Source organism: Nuphar pumila, chromosome 5, assembly GCF_984573655.1.
Source record: "Nuphar pumila chromosome 5, dmNupPumi1.hap1.1, whole genome shotgun sequence".
Classification (NCBI taxonomy): Eukaryota; Viridiplantae; Streptophyta; class Magnoliopsida; order Nymphaeales; family Nymphaeaceae; genus Nuphar; species Nuphar pumila.
The window spans coordinates 107580042-107595885 of NC_143253.1; positions in this window are offsets into that span (position 1 = coordinate 107580042).

The window sequence follows — 15844 nt, forward strand, 5'->3', positions numbered from 1 at the left end:
GTCTCATTCAAAGAGGTATTTCATCTTCCGCCCAATCAGGATAAGGATACAAACCTGAGCCTCGATCAAAGAGGTATTTCATTTTCCGCCCGATCAGGATAAGGGTATAAACCTGAGTCTCATTTCGATGAGATATTTCATTCCCCAATCAGGTTAAGGGTCAAACCTGAGCCTCGTTCCATGCGAGGTATTTTTGTCCCATCCAGGTCAAGGGCATAAACCTGAATTTCAGTCTCACAGAGTGAGTCTTTTCTCTTCATTCTTCGCTTCATATCTACCATCTTCCTCAGGCTAATTTCCTCACACCCAGTCAGATCCTTCTAACTGGGGCATTTTTTTATATGTATAGCCCAAATTTGGTGTGTTTTTCTTTGCCACTAAGCTCGGCCACGAGCCGGCTTAGTAGCAAAGAGGGGCATCTGTAAACACCCCAAATTTTCACTCGCCTCCCCGACATTTTCACCAAGCATCATCATTCAGCCTTTGAATTCACCGGAGGGCAAAATAGTCATTTTCTGAGCCCGGACCTTGTAAAAGTCTAAATTTCATCTGCAACTCTCAAAATTTCTCTATTTTAGCTCAGATGTTCAAAATTCTACTCCTAACAGGAGACGGGAATCTCCAAATCCTGGTTCAGGATTGCATTTCATAAAATATGTCATTGCATAGCATTGCATGAGCATTTCATATCACTGCATTGCACAACATGTCATTTCGAGGTCCAGAACTCTTGATTTCAAAATTTTGAATCCAGATTAGAATTTCAACTCTTTTCAAAATTGATTTCAAAACTCTGGGTCTTTAAAATTATCAATTCTTCCCATTTTACCCCCAGGGCTCTGAATTTCAAAATATTTCCTCAGAAAAATAATCTGGATAGTTTTCAATATGGATTTCAGCCACTTCAACTCAGATTTTGCCTTTCTTTAGCTATTGCAACTATCATTCTTTTACAAAATCGGCCTACAGGGGCCAACTCTTTCTAAAAATTCTTGTTTTACCCATCAGTCCAGATTTTATGAAAATTCCAAAAAGAAGTTGTTTTATCCTTATTTCAATAAAGAAGCAATGTGGGACCCACACTGAGGTGGTGTCATACAAGCTTTTCTTTTGAAAATTTGAATTTTGAAAAACCCAAAAATATAGGAGCCTTGTCCTCTGGATTGGTGCCACTTGTCTTTTCTCTCTCCTCCCATTTCCATGCCAAGTGTCAGTGTGGGGCTACCTTAATAAGCCGCCACATGTCATCCCATTTATCTGCCATGTGTTAGTATCCTATCATGCGCCATGTGTCATTTCAAAGAACACCAGGAGATGCCAAGTGTCATAGGTTGTCCTGTCTAGAAAAAAGTGGAGGCTTGTCTCCACTGGGGTGGCGCCACTTAAAGTATGTCTCCTGCAGAGGACACGTGTCAACCTCTCCCTCCTTTCAGAAAAAGTAGCCTGACACATGTCTCTCCCTACTTTTCTCAGAAAAGTAGGAGACACGTGTCACTCCTAGCTTCCTCCAGAAAAGTAGGCTTGTCTCCTCTGAGGTGGCGCCAATTGGAGAGTGTCTCCTGCAGAGGACACATGTCAATCTCTCATTTCCTCAGAAAAAGCAAATGCCATGTGTCATTCTCTGATATTCTCAGAAAAAGCAGACTGACATATGTCATTCTCTGCTCTTCTTAGAAAAAGTAGAGGACACATGTCATTTTCTACCTCTTTCAGAGAAAGCTAGAATTCAAATATTCAAACTCCAGGCTAGGTGGCGAAAATCCTGAACTTCACCTTTTCTATTTTGTGTGAGATGGTGCCACGTGTCCCTTTCCCTCCTTTTCCTCCCTCTTACCACATGGCATTGTAGGAGCCACCCTGAGGTGGCGCCACATGTCCACCCTCCATTCCTCCAGGGCCAACCTCCATTTAAAATTCAAATCCCTCATGAGGTGGCGCCATCTGAAGAAGCTCCTCCAGCAGGCTGACACTTGTCAGGTATGAAACCATCCTGGACTGCCACATGTCCAGATCTCCTTTCATCAGAAAAAGTAGAATTCAAACTCCTCTGAGGTGGCACCTTCTGAGCCCACTGCTCTGTTCTTCTGACATGTGTCAAACACCTTTTGAGGTGGCGCCAATCCAGAGTCCCACTTGGCTTTAAATTTTATTTTTATTTTATTTTTAATAAAAGTAGCCCACCGTGAGGTGGCGCCACCTGAGGACTCCCTACAAAAAGCAAGTTTGAATTTCAAATTCCAAGAGAGCACCCCCTGAGGTGGCGCCATCTGGGAGCTTCCTGCAGAGAAAATCAAGCAAACCAAATTTTGAAAAATTTCAAATCCTGCTGAGGTGTCTCACCCACAAAATTCTCATTTTTTATTTTCTCAAAAATCAAAATAGCACCCCTGAGATGGCGCCACATGGAGGGCTCAGATTGAACCTGTTTGAAATTCAAAATTTTTCAAAAAAATCTATAAAAACAAGGCTACACGCCCAGCATGAGGAGATCCATCTTTTGAGAACTCTTGTGAACTTGAAAATTCAACCTAGCCTTCTTGAGAATCCGATTTTTGCACTTGGGAATTCATGCCCCCTTTGGCTCAGTGAAGAAGGTGTAGTGGGTCGATTTTGGTGAACCATCCGAAGCCCGGAGCGAAGGACGAACAAAGCTCGTGATAGCCGCCCCTTTCAAGAGCTCCTACGCTGCCTAACGAAGCAAGGTGCACCTCTTTTCCTCTTGATTTGATTTCATAATTCGATTCGGGAGTCGTTTGAAGAAAGAGCTCATCCGAGAGATGGATTGAGCTATTCTCATAAAACGACATACATAAAAATATTCAATTATGCTTTCTTGATAATTTTTAACATTCATGCATTTAGCTAGATTTAATTTGCATTTTATTTCATTAATTTAGCACGTTTCATGAATTAATTAGGATTAATTTAGCATTTATTTCAATTCTGCTCATTTTCAGTAGTTATCTGTTTTTGTCAGTCAGTCCACACGTCATTTTATGCATTTATTTTTTATTAAAAATCCCCAAAAAATCACAGAATGCGCCCTTAGGTGTCCCTAGAATTGTGCCAAAAATTCGGAAGCATTTGAATTTGTTTACTGTGGTAAACATTCAAAATGGCAAGTCGGGTTTTGTTACCCGGGATGCGTTTTAAAAATTATTTTCCAACTTGTAAAATCAAGATCTCTCTCATGAAAGATCCGACTTTCGATCCGAAAGATGTTAGGAACTTGGGCAAATGTCTAGTTGTAAAAATGATTTTCTCAGATTTTTATGATTTTTTTTTAATATCTGAAAACAATCCGAGAGTTCGGGACACGTGTCAGAACCTGATTTGGGACTTTGAGACTTTGGATCGATTTAGGTCGATGGTTTCTCTTTGGGTATTGCTCCAAATCAAAAACTGTAAAAATTGAAAGTTATGTCCGAGGTGTATTATGTTTGCATATGAAAGACTGTGATTTTTAGAACAGTTTTGATACCTTCTTCGGATTTTTCTTGTCAGTCCTCTGTTTTGTCACATTTGTATGTTCTGTCAATTTAGGATTAAAAAGTTATATTTGTATCAATGTTTTTGTTGATCCACTGCCAAAGTCATGAACATAAAAGTTGTCCATGTAGGTGTCTTGAGTAGCTCTGATTAATATCATAAATTTCCATGGCCGTTTTCTATTTTTTTAGCATTTTACATCAGATTAGGGTGATTTTTATCCCTGTCAGAACTAAATCCCTGTTACTGAACTCACCATGGCTCAAATTCCGAGGCTATAAAAACCAAAAATGTTCCATTTTGGGTCCTTTAGCTGTCTGCAAAATATCAGAAGTTTTCATGGTGTAAATTTTGCATTATCATATTAGGCATTGCATTTGGTTCGGATCCATAGGCAAAATCCACCATTTTAGGACTTTCTTTAAATTTTAGCACTTAAATCATATCATTTTGTGAATTTTAGCATTCTAGGATGTTTATCAGAGTGGGTAGATGCTTCATACCGAATTTGCTTCAATTTAGAATCCATTTGATATTCGGATCAGCCATAATATCAAAACAGGGCCCCGCAGGACCCGGATCCAAGCGAAAAACAAGCGAAATTCGTTATTTTGGATAAATTGCAAAATGTAAAATTCTGATTTTACAGTCCTAGTGTGTTTAGCAGCATGTCATAATGTCTCATCATGCATTTCATCATCATTTGATTCAATTTGAATTTCGAAATATCAATTTTACCAATTTTTCCTTCAAAAAACCTTGATTTTAAAGGTATAACTTTATAATTAGGGGTATTTTGGTCATTTTGACCACCATTTCGAATTTCAAACTATTTTCCACCGAATTTCCTGCATTTACATCATTTCAAATATCAAGGAAGCATGAGATTAGGATTTATATCCAATTAAATCCAATAATTTCATAATATTATTGGAAAATCTTGGAAAAAACCCACATATTTGAACTAACCTTATTTCAAGTCTGGCAGAGACATTCAAAAGAAGGAGCTAGAGTCTGCAATTTCTTTTATTTCTTTTATTTAGTGATGTAATAATGTAAATTTTGGAATAAGAGATTTAATTTTTTGCTTAGACTAGGATGCATATCATATACTTTGAATTTATGCAATATCCTGCTTATATGATTCATGCATTTTATTTCAAAGCACTATGGATGTACACGAATGGCACGTGCACCAACTCTTAGGGAGTTGATGAACTCGGTGGAATCCATATTTATGGCCCTAGTCGGAATATGGACGAGACCCAGATCCATCATCTTTCTACTAGTCACATTGAGCCTACACTCTTAGGCTATCTTAAAATGCACATCATATTTCTAATATTTTCAAAGTATTGTGCATTAAATCAATTAAACTCTGAACATATTCATGACCACAGTCAGAATATGTGAAGGATTTATTTTGACTTAATACACATTTTTCCAACAAATTTCTTAGAAAATCTTTCAAAGTGCATCCATACATTCATATCATTTGCATCATGAAATCATTGGTTTTCCCATGATTTTCTTAAGAAAATTTCATTCTCAAGAAATCGATTTCTCAAGAAACTCTGAAGATTTTCCAAAATCGGTTTTTCCAAGTCAAGTTTTTCCACAGTTTTCCTTGTAAAAGGTTATTTTCTCAAGAGTTTTCCAATCTTTCTCCAAGATCAAAATCGATTTCCAAGTATTTCAAGGGTAAAATTCCCAGGATTTCAATTTCCCAAGTTTTGAATTCCCTTCTCCAATGAGTTTTCCTATGAATTTTCCATCATTTTTCTAAGAAAATTCTCAAAGTCCGAGCTTTCCTGAGAAGTGTTTCCCTTTTCAAATGTTCACCTTTTCTCAAGAATCACTTCTATTTTCCCATAATTTTCAACTATTCATGATTTTCCCGCATCTTTATGAGCTTTCTCATGATTTCAAAATCCCTTTTCTTCTGAGTTTCCTGAGAAATTGACTTTCATCTTTTTCCTGAGAGATTCTTTTCAACTCCAAATATTTTCTAAGCATACATCATGTTTTTCCAAGCTGCATTCTCCAAAAACTCATAGCACATGCCTGAATTCTCTGTGCATTTAGGATAGAACACGATTTTGATGATTTAACTAAGTCAAGCACAATTTTGGTCCTTGGTTTGATTACCCTTGTTAAAGGCGGCAGGAACGGTCGAGCCCCATCCCATGGATTTTCCCGCAATTTTCAAAACGGAGGCGAGTATTTCAAAAACAATTTTCAAAATCCGGTCAAGTTTGAAGCTCGAAAGCGTTTCCCTCTTTCTCTTCCGCAAGGAAGGGAAGACGGGGAAAAATTTCGTGACGATAACAGATAATGAGCTGACTTCTACGAATGCTCTGTACTGTCGGTAGACCTCAATCAAGTTCACATATCAATTCCCATTTTCCTCAATCAGCGGCCAAGACTTACGTCCTGTCATGCGAGCTAAAGCATCTCGGGGATCCAGACCCTTGACATTAATAAAAAACTATTGCTCTAATGGATCTCCAAGCTGACCGGCTAGCTCGGGCAATCCCATGATCTCTGAAAATTCGTCCATCAGAAGTGTCATCTCGCCCTATGGGAACCAGAAAGTACAAGTGCGCGGGTTCCACCGCTCTGCTAGTGCATGAATTAGATTGTCGTTGATTGTGTGCTTTCCTACTGTGGATGCCAGTTCTAACCCACAATCGCTTAAATGGTCCAGAAACATACGAGAAAAATTCTTAAACCAGGAATAATACCATCGGGGAATAAAGGATCCAGTGTTGAGAGCTCGAGCCGCACCTCGTAAGAGATGTGGCCCTCAGGAAAGACAATCGAGCTGACTGGATGCCATCAGACTGAAAAACAAAGAAAATTGGAATGAAACTTGGGAAAATATAAGAATTTTGAAAAATTACAGGCAGGATAAAAATGAAGCTAGAAATTCGAGATCTAGAAGAACGAAAGGATGGAAAATCACCTGGAGTTTTGAGAAAAAGTAGATAATTTGGGAAAATCATCCAGGGTTTTGAGAAAATAGCAAGAAATGCTTCATAAATTAGAAAATGAGGTATTTTGGAAAATCGTCTAGTATTTTGGAAAAATTAGAGAAAATATGGAAACATAAAAGAAAAATGATTACAACACATTCAATCGCATCCTGCACAAACAATTATGCACATACAACATTCCGTAAGAAGCTGACTTTAAATGCATCAATTTTGAAATGGTTGTAGGACCCTAATCCTGACTCTAGGCTCAGATCAGCTTTATCCAATCATGTTATATCGATATACTTGAGTCGAAACCTGAAGTATGTGACATAAAAATTCATCTCTGGTTCTAGGCTTGTGTTTTTCCAACATTCTTGAGCGCCTGCCGATATACTTTGAACTATGTCCCTTGGTACGTGGCAGGGGGGCGTCAACCCAAATAAGTGGCCCAGTTGTGGGGATTTGTCTGAAATTATGGTTCTGGAAGAAAGCCAAGCAACGTGAAGACCGGGTAGAAATAGGTAGGGTGGTTTATGAAATATGAGCACATGCAAACAAACAGGGGGCTCTAAAACCTAAAGAGATAGAGATTTGAAAATTTTTGAAGAAGCAAACATTGTTTACACACAAATCCTAGATTGAGGAGGGTTATATTAGACCTAAGTCTATGTGAGCATGAAAATTTTCTCCTTAATATGATCCTACCAAACCATACCTAGTTGTGAACACCCAAATTTTTTCAAAATCTTTTAAATATTCCCCTTTTGCCCCTGATATCATTTTCTGAGAAATTGAGCCACTTTTAAATCTAAAATCCGGTTCATTTCTCAAGTTTTACTGAAATTAAATTCGTTTTATATGTTTGACTCGATTTCGGATCCAGATCCATTGTCTAGATCCAAATCTGAGTCTCATTGTTCAACTTTTAAATTAAAATTACAGAAAATACCAAAAATAGTTTTTGAATAGCTCGGACAGTACCTCTGACATCCGTTTGGATCCATCACGTTGTATTTCTCGATTCGAGTTTCAAAACTCGAACATTTTCTCAAAACTTAGGTCCGAACTCATTATTCTGAAGAATTTTCCCCAAAATGGCCTGAAATTCTTGGGAAAACATTTTTTTAATATTTCTCAGAAAAATACAAAAAAAAAATTTAACTTTGTTTTCATAAAATCTTAGTTTTCTATTACAAAAATACAAAAAAATTGGAAAAACGACACAAAAATAAAAAAAAAAATGAGAAAAATATAAGGAAAACAAATGGTTTTAAAATTTTGAAAAGTTGAAGTTTGCTAAAAACCTCTCTTAAAACCTATTTTTGAAAACCAAAAGCCACTTTTTAGAAAAAGCCTGTAAAGGGAACCTCTATTGGGAAATTTGAAAATTTTCTTAATGGCCATCTCCCGCGCACTCCTCCCTTTCACTCCTACCGTCCATCTTCAACAGTTTCTTCTTCTGTCAGCCTTCCATCTTCAACAAACGTGCCAGCGAGTCTCTTTAAAGAAGAGGCATCCCAGCCTCTGAAAGGGGGGAGATCTCTTGGGGGGAAGAAGCCATTCACGCCAGCAATTTATCCGGTCTCCACCTCTCCATTTACATTCTTCATCCATTGCTCATCCCTCCATATGCGTCTTACTCTTCTTCTTCTTCCGTCTTCTCTGGATTCCTCCAGTTTCCTCTTCTGATCTACCGAAGGAAGCTCTCCCTAAAGCCAAATAGGTAAGTGACTTTTCCTCTCTCTTCGCGTTTTCTTCCACTCTCTTTTATATCACTTTTTTTTTATTCTACGGTATTCCTTTCTTAAAATTTCCCTTTCTGAGTTTTTTTCCTTTCCGTGTAAATCCTATAGAAGCTCTTATCGTTTTATCCTGTTTTTTTTTTTGTTTTCTTTTTAAAAGCACCAAGGATAAGATCGACCTGCATATAGCAGGATCGACACGCCCTGCGCGATATCAAAGGAATTCCCCAATTCCAACAATTCTATTTTCTATTTTTTCTTCTTCTTCATTCTTTTCTATTTTTGAATTCCTTCGGTTTACTGTCGTTCACGCTATTTTTCTTTGTTGTAACCATTATCATTTTTGTATGTTTTACTCTTTAGCACCATACTGTTTCCCCTGTATTTGCGTACTTTTTCTTTCAGTTTAAATTCGATCGCATCTGCCCTTTTTTTTTTCTTCTTCTTTTCTTTTAATTTCATCATCACTCATTTCCCTGTTTTATTTCGGTTTCAGTTATGATATATCATCGAATCACATTCCTCGTATACCAGCATGATGGTCATTACCGCAAATATCGGATTGAGTTTGTGTTTAATGGCACAACGTCTGTAGATGTTATATATTCCTTCCTTTTTTTTATAACATGGTTTGACATGGCGTAACGTTGATTTTGAGTGTTATTGTATCATGACTGCGGTAATCACCCACATTCCTGCTAATAAGTTTAATTCTGCATCACATCATTCGTTTCAAACATATGCTGTTGTTACCCATACCACATCCTGCATCTATATGTTTTGCATCGTCTTTTACCCATCTGTGTTCATTGATTTCATTAGTATACCCAATCATGTTTAGTATAAAGTTGGCTTGGATATCAGCATATCAACGATGAGATTTTGAATAAACCCTGTGGGAGGTACCTTTTGTCTAGCATTATCACCTATCATCTTATCTTGTCCTTCATCTCATAGATTGTGCATTTGAACTGATATTGGCATCAACGTTATTTTGGTAACCCCATTAGAACATATTCATCCTCTGTTGTTGCTCCCACTTTTAAAACCTTTTGCAGTGTTATTATGTTGGTTTTAGTTGAATATCATCAAACCCCTGGCCTCAGGTTACCAAACAATATTACATGTGTTAGGCAATTTAATAAGACATTCGTGTTATTATCTATGGTTGGTGCCCTCGTCTCATTTCATCCTGTCATCATCACTACTTCATCTATCGCAGAGTCCTTTGCTGCAAAATGTTCTTACCAGCCCCCCTCATAAACCACCTCAAACACTTGGGATTTCCATTATATGACCCGATGCCCACCCAATTTTATAGCCTTTTCTCTTTTTCTCAGATTTGTTCACTTAGTGCCTTCATTCTAGTTCCAGTGGTGCCAGTCGAATGCATAATGTTCACGTTAACTTCATCCGGGGTGAATAAGTTTTTGACAGTAGGTCTGCATTACACTTGGTGTTTCTTTTGGTTAACAGTTGGTGGTTGATGATTTACGTTACCTTGCATTACTGTACTTAGTACTAATATAGAAGCTTCTCTCTTAGATGGCAGATGCACGTGGTACTATTAAAAACTGGAATCGTTCATTATGTTACTGGCCTGAGTGTTGATATTTTGTTTGTCACCTGTAAATTAGGTTGATTAATTTTTCTTCCCCCCCCCCCCCCGTCTTAGAATTCATTGCAGTTGACGTTTTCTGCTACCTCTTAATAGTCATGTCCACTGTAATATAAGCCTGTCCTTATATTATTTCTTGATCAAGCATTTTGCAGGAAAAGGGGGAAGTCAGCTTAAAATTCCAATAAACATCTGCTGAATCCCTTTGTCTTAAGCTATTGAAGATTCGTTCCTTGTTATAACATGTGTGCTTCCTGTTATAAATACCTACACTGCACTCACTTACGCACTTGCATTTTTTTTTTTTTTGCAAATTACCCTATTCACCATACCTTTTGCACCCCATTACAACCAGTATCTGCATTTGTATATTGCGTCCATCTCCAGTTTGCATTTCCAGCATTTACACCCACTTTGCCACCTTCCAGCAACTCACCTCTCATAGAGGTAGGCCCAAGCTTGGCAATAGGTGCAAGCCTTTCGCAAGAATTGATGTAGTTGCAATCACAGTTTTAGCACCACCTCCCAACTCACTATTTCATTTTCTTTTTCTGTTTTTTTTTTTTTACAAACATGTTGTTGCACCTGCCCATAGCATTTAGGCATTTGATGCTTTCTTCAAAATGACACCTTCAGCCTAACATTTACCTGCTCAACACACTATTCCACCACCATTGGTACACCCACTGCATGCACGCACTTCATTTCTTGAGTATCCACCTGTCAAAAGCACTATTGCACTCATTCACAACCCTTGTGCATGCATGAGCACAACAGCTCAATGGCTGTTGTAGCTCACAACTTCCCCAATCACCCCTCTCTGTAGCACCATGCAGCTACACCCCTTTCAATTGGCCATGACCCCTACCCATAACATCTATGTCACCATGCCTTCCCACCATCTTCTTCATACTCTCACACACCTTCAGCCATTTCAGTTTCACTAATACCTTGACACCTACACACTTAAGTATGTCACATGTACTGCATTCACAAATAAGTGGCCCAGTTGTGGGGATTTGTCTGAAATTATGGTTCTGGAAGAAAGCCAAGCAACGTGAAGACCGGGTAGAAATAGGTAGGGTGGTTTATGAAATATGAGCACATGCAAACAAACAGGGGGCTCTAAAACCTAAAGAGATAGAGATTTGAAAATTTTTGAAGAAGCAAACATTGTTTACACACAAATCCTAGATTGAGGAGGGTTATATTAGACCTAAGTCTATGTGAGCATGAAAATTTTCTCCTTAATATGATCCTACCAAACCATACCTAGTTGTGAACACCCAAATTTTTTCAAAATCTTTTAAATATTCCCCTTTTGCCCCTGATATCATTTTCTGAGAAATTGAGCCACTTTTAAATCTAAATTCCGGTTCATTTCTCAAGTTTTACTGAAATTAAATTCGTTTTATATGTTTGACTCGATTTCGGATCCAGATCCATTGTCTAGATCCAAATCTGAGTCTCATTGTTCAACTTTTAAATAAAAATTACAGAAAATACCAAAAATAGTTTTTGAATAGCTCGGACAGTACCTCTGACATCCGTTTGGATCCATCACGTTGTATTTCTCGATTCGAGTTTCAAAACTCGAACATTTTCTTAAAACTTAGGTCCGAACTCATTATTCTGAAGAATTTTCCCCAAAATGGCCTGAAATTCTTGGGAAAACATTTTTTTAATATTTCTCAGAAAAATACAAAAAAAATTTTTAACTTTGTTTTCATAAAATCTTAGTTTTCTATTACAAAAATATAAAAAAATTGGAAAAACAACACAAAAAAAAAATGAGAAAAATATAAGGAAAACAAATGGTTTTAAAATTTTGAAAAGTTGAAGTTTGCTAAAAACCTCTCTTAAAACCTCTTTTTAAAAACCAAAAGCCACTTTTTAGAAAAAGCCTGTAAAGGGAACCTCTATTGGGAAATTTGAAAATTTTCTTAACGGCCATCTCCCGCGCACTCCTCCCTTTCACTCCTACCCTCCATCTTCAACAGTTTCTTCTTCTGTCAGCCTTCCATCTTCAACAAACGTGCCAGCGAGTCTCTTTAAAGAAGAGGCATCCCAGCCTCTGAAAGGGGGGAGATCTCTTGGGGGGAAGAAGCCATTAACGCCAGCAATTTATCCGGTCTCCACCTCTCCATTTACATTCTTCATCCATTGCTCATCCCTCCATATGCGTCTCACTCTTCTTCTTCTTCCGTCTTCTCTGGATTCCTCCAGTTTCCTCTCCTGATCTACCGAAGGAAGCTCTCTCTAAAGCCAAATAGGTAAGTGACTTTTCCTCTCTCTTCGCGTTTTCTTCCACTCTCTTTTATATCACTTTTTTTTTATTCTACGGTATTCCTTTCTTAAAATTTCCCTTTCTGAGTTTTTTTCCTTTCCGTGTTAATCCTATAGAAGCTCTTATCGTTTTATCCTATTTTTTTTTTTTGTTTTCTTTTTAAAAGCACCAAGGATAAGATCGACCTGCATATAGCAGGATCGACACGCCCTGCGCGATATCAAAGGAATTCCCCAATTCCAACAATTCTATTTTCTATTTTTTCTTCTTCTTCTTTCTTTTCTATTTTTGAATTCCTTCGGTTTACTGTCGTTCACACTATTTTTCTTTGTTGTAACCATTATCATTTTTGTATGTTTTACTCTTTAGCACCATACTGTTTCCCCTGTATTTGCGTACTTTTTCTTTCAGTTTAAATTCGATCGCATCTGCCCTTTTTTTCTTCTTCTTCTTTTCTTTTAATTTCATCATCACTCATTTCCCTGTTTTATTTCGGTTTCAGTTATGATATATCATCGAATCACATTCCTCGTATACCAGCATGATGGTCATTACCGCAAATATCGGATTGAGTTTGTGTTTAATGGCACAACGTCTGTAGATGTTATATATTCCTTCCTTTTTTTTTATAACATGGTTTGACATGGCGTAACGTCGATTTTGAGTGTTATTGTATCATGACTGCGGTAATCACCCACATTCCTGCTAATAAGTTTAATTCTGCATCACATCATTCGTTTCAAACATATGCTGTTGTTACCCATACCACATCCTGCATCTATATGTTTTGCATCGTCTTTTACCCATCTGTGTTCATTGATTTCATTAGTATACCCAATCATGTTTAGTATAAAGTTGGCTTGGATATCAGCATATCAACGATGAGATTTTGAATAAACCCTGTGGGAGGTACCTTTTGTCTAGCATTATCACCTATCATCTTATCTTGTCCTTCATCTCATAGATTGTGCATTTGAACTGATATTGGCATCAACGTTATTTTGGTAACCCCATTAGAACATATTCATCCTCTGTTGTTGCTCCCACTTTTAAAACCTTTTGCAGTGTTATTATGTTGGTTTTAGTTGAATATCATCAAGCCCATGGCCTCAGGTTACCAAACAATATTACATGTATTAGGCAATTTAATAAGACATTCGTGTTATTATCTATGGTTGGTCTCCTCGTCTCATTTCATCCTGTCATCATCACTACTTCATCTATCGCAGAGTCCTTTGCTGCAAAATGTTCTTACCAGCCCCCCTCATAAACCACCTCAAACACTTGGGATTTCCATTATATGACCCGATGCCCACCCAATTTTATAGCCTTTTCTCTTTTTCTCAGATTTGTTCACTTAGTGCCTTCATTCTAGTTCCAGTGGTGCCAGTCGAATGCATAATGTTCACGTTAACTTCATTCGGGGTGAATAAGTTTTTGACAGTAGGTCTGCATTACACTTGGTGTTTCTTTTGGTTAACAGTTGGTGGTTGATGATTTACGTTACCTTGCATTACTGTACTTAGTACTAATATAGAAGCTTCTCTCTTAGATGGCAGATGTACGTGGTACTATTAAAAACTGGAATCGTTCATTATGTTACTGGCCTGAGTGTTGATATTTTGTTTGTCACCTGTAAATTAGGTTGATTAATTTTTCTTCCCCCCCCCCCCCCTCTTAGAATTCATTGCAGTTGATGTTTTCTGCTACCTCTTAATAGTCATGTCCACTGTAATATAAGCCTGTCCTTATCTTATTTCTTGATCAAGCATTTTGCAGGAAAAGGGGGAAGTCAGCTTAAAATTCCAATAAACATCTGCTGAATCCCTTTGTCTTAAGCTATTGAAGATTCGTTCCTTGTTATAACATGTGTGCTTCCTGTTATAAATACCTACACTGCACTCACTTACGCACTTGCATTTTTTTTTTTGTTGCAAATTACCCTATTCACCATACCTTTTGCACCCCATTACAACCAGTATCTGCATTTGTATATTGCGTCCATCTTCAGTTTGCATTTCCAGCATTTACACCCACTTTGCCACCTTCCAGCAACTCACCTCTCATAGAGGTAGGCCCAAGCTTGGCAATAGGTGCAAGCCTTTCGCAAGAATTGATGTAGTTGCAATCACAGTTTTAGCACCACCTCCCAACTCACTATTTCATTTTCTTTTTCTGTTTTTTTTTTTTTACAAACATGTTGTTGCACCTGCCCATAGCATTTAGGCATTTGATGCTTTCTTCAAAATGACACCTTCAGCCTAACATTTACCTGCTCAACACACTATTCCACCACCATTGGTACACCCACTGCATGCACGCACTTCATTTCTTGAGTATCCACCTGTCAAAAGCACTATTGCACTCATTCACAACCCTTGTGCATGCATGAGCACAACAGCTCAATGGCTGTTGTAGCTCACAACTTCCCCAATCACCCCTCTCTGTAGCACCATGCAGCTACACCCCTTTCAATTGGCCATGACCCCTACCCATAACATCTATGTCACCATGCCTTCCCACCATCTTCTTCATACTCTCACACACCTTCAGCCATTTCAGTTTCACTAACACCTTGACACCTACACACTTAAGTATGTCACATGTACTGCATTCACAAATAAGTGGCCCAGTTGTGGGGATTTGTCTGAAATTATGGTTCTGGAAGAAAGCCAAGCAACGTGAAGACCGGGTAGAAATAGGTAGGGTGGTTTTTGAAATATGAGCACATGCAAACAAACAGGGGGCTCTAAAACCTAAAGAGATAGAGATTTGAAATTTTTTGAAGAAGCAAACATTGTTTACACACAAATCCTAGATTGAGGAGGGTTATATTAGACCTAAGTCTATGTGAGCATGAAAATTTTCTCCTTAATATGATCCTACCAAACCATACCTAGTTGTGAACACCCAAATTTTTTCAAAATCTTTTAAATATTCCCCTTTTGCCCCTGATATCATTTTCTGAGAAATTGAGCCACTTTTAAATCTAAATTCCGGTTCATTTCTCAAGTTTTACTGAAATTAAATTCGTTTTATATGTTTGACTCGATTTCGGATCCAGATCCATTGTCTAGATCCAAATCTGAGTCTCATTGTTCAACTTTTAAATTAAAATTACAGAAAATACCAAAAATAGTTTTTGAATAGCTCAGACAGTACCTCTGACATCCGTTTGGATCCATCACGTTGTATTTCTCGATTCGAGTTTCAAAACTCGAACATTTTCTCAAAACTTAGGTCCAAACTCATTATTCTGAAGAATTTTCCCCAAAATGTTCTGAAATTCTTCGGAAAACATTTTTTTAATATTTCTCAGAAAAATACAAAAAAAAAATTTAACTTTGTTTTCATAAAATCTTAGTTTTCTATTACAAAAATACAAAAAAATTGGAAAAACGACACAAAAAAAAAATGAGAAAAATATAAGGAAAACAAATGGTTTTAAAATTTTGAAAAGTTGAAGTTTGCTAAAAACCTCTCTTAAAACCTCTTTTTGAAAACCAAAAGCCACTTTTTAGAAAAAGCCTGTAAAGGGAACCTCTATTGGGAAATTTGAAAATTTTCTTAACGGCCATCTCCCGCGCACTCCTCCCTTTCACTCCTACCCTCCATCTTCAACAGTTTCTTCTTCTGTCAGCCTTCCATCTTCAACAAACGTGCCAGCGAGTCTCTTTAAAGAAGAGGCATCCCAGCCTCTGAAAGAGGGGAGATCTCTTGGGGGGAAGAA